Consider the following 8201-nt stretch of genomic DNA (forward strand, 5'->3'; position numbering starts at 1 on the left):
TCTTCTTCTTCTTCTTCTTCTTCTTCTTCTTCTTCTTCTTCTTCTTCTTCTTCCATTCCGTGATGTTCAGGTCTAGCTGTTGGAGAAGGGCTAGGTTCTGTTGATGCTGTATTGCTCTTTATTTTGTTGTATGTACTTTTTCCTTGACATCTGCCTATCTTCTCTTGGGTTCGTTCTTGGTCTTATCAGTCTACTTGGTCCAGAGAGAGCTGACAGATTTAGGGAGCCTCTCTCTGGTCCAGATGGAAGCTCTGGGCCAGATGGGAGCGCTGGTCCAGATGAGAATGCTAGCTGGATAGCAGCTGGGGGGCTGGACTCTGAGTCTCGGGAAGTCCCTGGGGTCTCCTTATTTTGTCCAGATGGGAGCTCCTCTTGTCCAGATGGGAGTTCCAGGGCAGGATGGAAGCTTGGGGCTGGTTGTAATTGTCAGGAAGTGGCTGGGGTCTCTGGCAGATGGGTGTGGGGGCAGGGTGTGGAGACTGCAGGGTCTGCCTGCAGTCTTGGAAAAGGGGAGCCTTCCCGCAGGGCCCACCAATTGGCAGGAAACTGGGGCCAAGTTGAGCAGGTCCTCCTGGGATGGCCTGTGTCCAGCGGTGGGACCCAGGGGCAGGTGCCTCTTCGGCTATAGCCCCCTCATGTCTGCTTCTTCACATGCACATAGGGTGGGTGAACTGCCTGAGATATCTGCTCTATGGGATCCTTTGTCATCTTCTTCCTTCCTTAGGTACCTGTACTCACGTGTTTATACACATGGTTAATATAAATAAAATATAAATTTAAATATAAATCTGTAAAACATTGTAGAACTGCAAATGAAGTATCTAGGAAATGATTTCATATAAAAAGATACTTTTAAGGGGTAAAAGAGATTTTTATCCTTTATGAATTACACAATATATTTATTGAAGCAAGGAGAGTATGCATTTCTTCTCTGCTATATCCCAGTAGTAATTACTATTACTCGATTCAGTGTAGGCAGTTAATAAATTTCTGCTGAATAAATAATTCTTAAAAACAGCTGTTCAATGAGGATCAGATTTTGTCCTGCTGCTGAGACTCGGGGCAAGGGCGGGGCGAGGGGGAAGAAAACCTGGGAAGATGAAGTTTGTAGTAAGCATAGTATATGTTAGAAATATAATATGATCAGTACAAATTATTTTAAATTCTAGCGATCACATTAAAGTTAACAGTGTAGCTCCATACTATGCTGAAGTCACATCAGTGAGAATTCATTTCAACATACAGCATTTCAGTCATTGTTGAAATATTTTACACACAGTTTTGTTAGCAAGTCTTTGAAATCTGCTAGGCATTTGTCATTTATAGTGATATCCAAGTTGACTCAGTAACTAATTTATGAAGTAAATTAAGTGACACAAACATTGATATACTCTATGGCTGAGGTACCTTTATTTGGTCCAACTATCTGAGTGTTTTGAAATCTGGTGTGTGAACTAAAGTTCTTTAGGGGAGAACAAGTATATATTACTGGTGAGTATATTTATAGAATTTAATATTATTATGATAATATAATTATGTACCAGCTATAATTAATGGGAATCTACGTCATTAAGTGAATACTGAAAATTTTAGATATCACTTAATAATAATATAAATCATTTAATAAGACTAAAAATTTTTAATTTCATCCTCGTTTCATATATTCACATTAATAAGAGACTTCTGATTTGCATAAGTTGCCTAAATGATGTTCTCTATAGCATCATGTTTTGATCTGAAGATGAAATGTTGTGTGACATATTCTTCAAATTTATAATTTGAATGCTTTATAAATAATATAAATAGAAATCATATATGTACATTATTTTAAAGTGAATGGCCATCTCTTATTGTAAATATTTGATCTTTCTCACTGTCCTGTTTGGAAGCTTCCACAGTGAGGACTGGCTTTGCTAGGAGCTGGACTGTTCCCAGGTTCACCCTTAGCCCCTGCTTAATTGTTGCAGGCGACCCCTTTCAGGCTGTGAGTATGTGTTCCCTCTCAAACTGATGCAAAGTGACAGACTGAGCAGAGCTGTGTATTTTGTCCCACTCTTTCCTCCCACTGCTCCCTGAATTGTGGGAAGAGGGGAAAATAATTGTTCAGAATTTCAGAGGCCTTTCCTGTCAATCAGATTGTTTACTGACCCCAGGAAATAGCAACAGCAGGCAGAGTCCAAGCAGGTCAAGGAAGAGTAGCCTGGAAGATGCTACAGGAGAGTCTAAAGAGAATGGTCAGCTACTTAAGGTTTGTGCTCTTGGGGTGATTTAACTGTGTGCTAGAGACAGAAAGTGCATGTTTAAGGAGAATAAGGTAAAGACAAGTGTGAAATGGTTGAAGGTAGGTCTTATTGTAAAAAACAGTGTTTCCATTACCTCTGAAAATGTTTTAGACCTTTAATGATGAATATATCTAAAAAATTCAAATTTACCTAAGTGTATCTTTCCTTTTGTGCAAATATAGTATTATTCTTTATATTGAAAAGAATTGAGTTGACAATCTTTGGAAATTTCATTCTAAATTTGAGTGCCCCATAGAACAAAACAGGTTAGACACTGAGTTTGTGGCAAACTGAATGAACGAGTACATAACCTTGACTTGGAGAAATAACAGAATCAAAGATTGTTGGAAACATGCAACCCTTATAATGGAAAAACTTAGAGTAGGGGTAAACTCCTACAAAAAGTATCAAAAACAAACAAATAACAACAACAGAATACCACAAAGCAGGCTTTGGGTAGAAAATGTAAAGACTTTAAACTGCATGCGAGTGTATTCTATTATAGATTACATAGTCACAAAAGTGCTGTCTCAGCATCCCCTCATATGTCTACCACACATTTAGTTGGATGCAAATAATAATGGCTGGAGATAAGGTTCTTAAAATGTGTTCCTATGGAGATCATCAGGTTTTCCAGTGTGTTGTCGGAGAAACTCGGCCACACTGAACTTTGTGGGCAAAGTTACTCAATTACTCAGCTACTACCGTTAAATTTATTTTGCACATTCACATACTCAATGGTCTTGAAGTAGTTATACAAGTATTTTCACATTTTTTTCTACTGCCAAATTATAGTTCTTAAGTTATAGAACCATCAGTTTGAGTGACAGCTCCAAATACTATCCAATACTATCTCAGAGAAACTTTTAGGAGTTTTGGAATTAGTTGTTAATGTGCTACAATTCCTAGCATCTTATGGGTGTTCACATACACAATTGACTTTGAAGAAATCCAAAAGTAGTTTCGGGAAAATATTTTAGAATTCCTTAGGGGTGTTTAGAGTTCCAGTTTGGAAGTTGTACTTGCATCTGTGTGGAAAGGCAACACTACTTGTATGCCTATGTGAGAGTATCAACAAAGAAGGGGAAGACAACTGCCAGACATGCTGAACCACTCCAGAGAATAAAACCTGGGTGTTATCAAAGCCAGCCCACAGCAAATGCTATTATTTTCCAATGAACTGCACAGCTCTGGAAGAAGACTAAAAAGTTCACAGGGGAATGTGGGAAATGATCACTGTTGCTACTTGAATAATAAAATATACCACTGGAAAATAACTGCATTCATTTTCAACACATGATTGTTATTTATTTCTTAGGGTGGAGAAAGAGCTGAGCTGGAAAAATAGAGTAGTCTGCAAAGGTTTGATTGTTGGTGCCCAGGCACTCAATAGTATAGTTTTCCAGATGCTGGGAGATAATAGTATAATCTGGCCTACATAGACAGAGTAACTTGGTAGAAGTGTGGGGAAATATCTTCAAGTACCAGATTGTATACCTAGTTTCATTTATTATCAGTATAAGTGACATAGTATAAAAACATAAAATAATTCAAATATGATCACTGCAAAGAACTGACATTTGAGTATGGCCCAATATACAATTATTTTGTCACCTAGTTTTCCAGAACCAAGTTATTTTGGCTCAGATCATTTAACATGTTAGGATAACAAATATTTTTATTGCTTCATCAGTGTTATCACTCATTTGAGCTTGTGTTAATTACTAACAACAATGGATATGGATGGTCCATTTTTAATAGCAAATGAGTAGATAATTGGTCTAATAAACTAGAAGAGCCAAGCATCTGGAAAAACAAAATAATATGATATGATATGATATGATACAAAACAATACAATACAATATAATGTATAATAGCTAGATTAATAGAAGATAAATGGATGAGTGGATAGATGGATGGATAGATAGGAGATAAATGGATGGGTGGATGGACAGAAAGATAGATAGATGGATGGATAGATAGATAGACAGACAGATAGATATCTGTCACCAAAGCAAACCCAGATTCTCAGTCCCATTGCATCTGCAGCAGGCACATGGGAAATCACCCTGTTGTCAATGTCATACCTTCTTTTAAAGATTCAAAATGGTGTTTGTTTTTCAGTCTTTGCATGTGATTAATTGCAGGCTCTTTTCTATGTGATTAGTGAGATTGCTATTACTGAATATTCACTTTGGCTAAGTTACATCAGTCATTTGCTCCATCAGTTACTCACAATGTACCAGCTGAAATGCTGGATGCTCTGAGAATTTGTATCAAGAGAACAGAATTCCACTCAAGAAAACTGTAAGGCCAGAAGGCAATGATAGTGGCAGAGGAAATAAGGGCACATAGTAACAGAGGAAATCTACATCATTATCTCACTGGGAAGCCAAGGTCGGATTAGCAAAAATAATGCTCCTACAACAATAATTTTTGGATTTTTGACAGTGTCCTTTCCTGAACTGAGAATAATTCTGAGTAGGTTGAGAAAGCTGTGCCCTTTGGGGGTGCTGACACCACCCTGTTGATATCCCCTGCATCTTAAATAGTCAAGGTTAAACAGAGGACTGCCAGTGCTAGTAGAATTAGGAACAGTCTGCAGTTTTGGTCAGGTTCCTGGGGTGTGTGTGTTAATGTCAACCTTAAGAGTCAGAAGTATCTAGATGAGCTGTCTCCTAAGCTAAAGATCTGGGAGTAGCCAGAAAACATCTCCCAGGTAGATACACTTTTTATTTCTTATTTGTTGAATGCTTTTGTTAATGACTAAGGGAATATATTTCCACAGAACTTGTAATAATGGTTTCCTCAAAGTCCATCTGACTGGTATTGAAACATGTGGAGCCAGTTTTCTTTGTTTTTCCATTTTAGGCCCTAATTTTAATAGCTCTGAAAGTCTATGTCTATATCTTTGGAATTAATGTACAGTAGATAGCTAAAAATTAAATTCCTAAAGAGATCATGGAAAAAGGAAACTAGAATAAGAAGAAAGGTGATATGGAGTACAATATGCTGTTCCTGTCTATTTCCTAGGAAACACTAATGCTTTGTAAACTTGTCCCATAATAGCAAGTTGCCTCAGAAATATGAGTTGACAGTGGAGTGGGATTGGGAATTTATGGGGAAACATACTCACACACAAAGAAAAACGTAACCAATTCAATGTATGAAGCTGTTCACCCAACTATTAAACAACAGTTAAACTGTCTGAGTGAGGAGAGGTGGGAATCAGCCTCAGTTTCCTCTCCTGTTCCTGGTTCTTCAGGCCCTGGTCTTCTGGAAGAGCAGGTCAAATCAAGGTCTCAGATGTGCTATATGCCAAGGATATTCTTCAAGGATTACAGATGTTTGTAGTCGGCTCACAGGTGTTTCAGATTTTTCCACCATGCCAAGGACAAATTTGGGGTTGGGGGAGTCATACAAATTCCTCTACCTGATGCACAGAGTTCAGCCCACCCAGGCTGAAAAAATAAAACAAGATTTGTGCCACTCCACATCTCAAGGCCAAGCAGACAAGCAGGTAAATCATTTGAGAAGATTTCCAAGCTTAATCCTTTGAAAACTGATCTTCCCTCAGGGGGATACGAAATCACATTCCGCATTGAAATATCCCTGCTTCCAACCACACTGGCTCAGCAAGTTTTGCAAGGCACTAAGTATTTTTTGTTTTCAGATAATGTGATTTCAAGCCAAGTGTATAGCTTTAGTGTTAATATTCAAAAGTTAAATTACTTCTCTTCAGAAAGATGTTTTATAACAAAGTGATTACCATAATGTATTTATAAATTTGTTATGAAATTTGATAAGGGAAATTGTGTATCTTCTAAACATGCTGTATATTACAGTCAGCCTGTAACTTATATCAGAGAGAAATATCAACTAGATTAAAAAAAAAACAAAACATTTTTTTAAAAAGAAAATAATATCTTGGGTAGATAAATAGGTGCTTGTACAAACCTAAAATTAAAATGTTTATTTCCTTAGTATTAGACTAACATAAACTCTAATAAAGAAGCAAGATGTCTGACTTGTGAAGCAGATAACCCCTATTTAAATTTGTGCTCTGGTATCAGCAGCATGATCGTAGTTCTTTATAAGCTCTAAGCCTATGATACTATGAAACTAACCTCATATAACTCCATCTCTATATATTCACATGACCTAGCTTTTACCAGGGCTCATTCAGATTAATGACATTCATAATGAAGATTTTAAACCCAAATAAAACTTACTATGATGTTTTAAAATATATCTTAAAATGCTCAGATTTGGTGGTGCACGACTTTATAATTCCAATATTCTTCAGGCAAAAGCAGGTTGATCTCTGAGTTCTGGGCTAGCTGGGGCTACAAAACAAGTTCCAGGATAGTCAATGCTAAACAGAGAAACCCTATGTCAAAATACACTTGTGTACATGCACACACATAAACACACACACACACAAAATGTATCATACAATTAATATTTTAACTTTAATAATTAATTCAAATCAGTATACTCGAGATGTCAACTGTAGTATTTGCTTTATTTCTAATGTCACATAACAAAATATTTCAGTTACCACATTCTGACTATTTAGTAATTCATAATAAAACAAACAACAAAAAACAAAGACAAAGATTTCCTGAAAGGAATCTAGAGAGAATCAAAGAAAGAATGGGAGTAAGGAAGGAAGAAGCAATAAAGGAAGGAAGGAGAGAAAGAAGGGAGGGAGGGAGGGAGGGGAGAAGTGTGGCGGTAACAGTGGTCATGAATTCCTTCTAATTATGTGTTAAAGTCAGTTTTTCTAGCAAGAGTTTCCCTGAGGTTCTTCATTGACCAGCCATGGGCGTGAGCAAATTAGAACCATTCAGTTTCCCTGGGCTGTAGTTGAAAATCTCAAGAGCAGTTTGAATGTCCTGGTGGATAACGATTAGCAGGGGTGAATTTTAAGTAATTTGATATTTGTTGAAGGAGCAAACTTGGCAAATGATTTTCCTTCAAGTAAATCAGAACACATTTAGGTTAAGCCTGTAATAATAACCCTCTTGCTTAAAAAAGGGTGGAGTAATAGATGGCTGCAAATTGCATGTAACCTTGAAAGCCAGTATTTCTGTAGCTGAGAAAGTCAAGGACACTGAAAATTATGCAAACCCAGCTCAACTTTTCCTAAAGAAAGTCAAACACTAGACATGGCTTCTTCTGACTTAAAGTAGACATGAAAATGTATCATTGAGCCTTCTTTCATTTCTTTTACTTGGGCCCATCTGAGTTTCACTCCTTCCTACAGACAAAAGGTTGGTCTGTTGAAAATGTCACAATATGCTATTGTCTCCTTGGGACTTCCTGGGGAATAGCAAGACACACACACGCACACGCACACGCACACGCACACGCACACGCACACGCACACACCTGTCAAAGAAGGACTCTCTGTTCCAAGCTTAGTGACTCACCTTACAGACCAGACACCATAAGCATAGAGAAAAGACATTGTATGCACTATACATGGCAGACATACAAACTGCCCTTTGAACTATACTGTGCTACAGTTAAGGGCTGTTTAAGAACGGTGTTTCTCTGTTGAGAAAACAGAAGTCCTTCTTCTACTTAATTAATTCACTACCTTCAATAAAACAATACTTCAAGACTATTCATCAGTTGCATTCACCTACTTGTACCAATGCAAAGCAAATAAACTGTCACCCTCTCTGTCCCCTTTACTCACGCATTTCCTTCTCCCTCTGTCCTGTTCATCCCTCTCCTTCTCCCTCAATGGCATCATCTAATTACTTTACTAAAATTGGTAGAGTTGATTTAACAGGTGTATTTAACCAATATACCAAAAATAAAATTAAGAAATATAAAATGTCTTTCATAAATTGACTATACTTCATTATAATTTTTAGTAATGTCTTCTATAATTATGGACAATGTTT

Source organism: Onychomys torridus, chromosome 3 (genome assembly GCF_903995425.1).
Source record: "Onychomys torridus chromosome 3, mOncTor1.1, whole genome shotgun sequence".
NCBI lineage: Eukaryota > Metazoa > Chordata > Mammalia > Rodentia > Cricetidae > Onychomys > Onychomys torridus.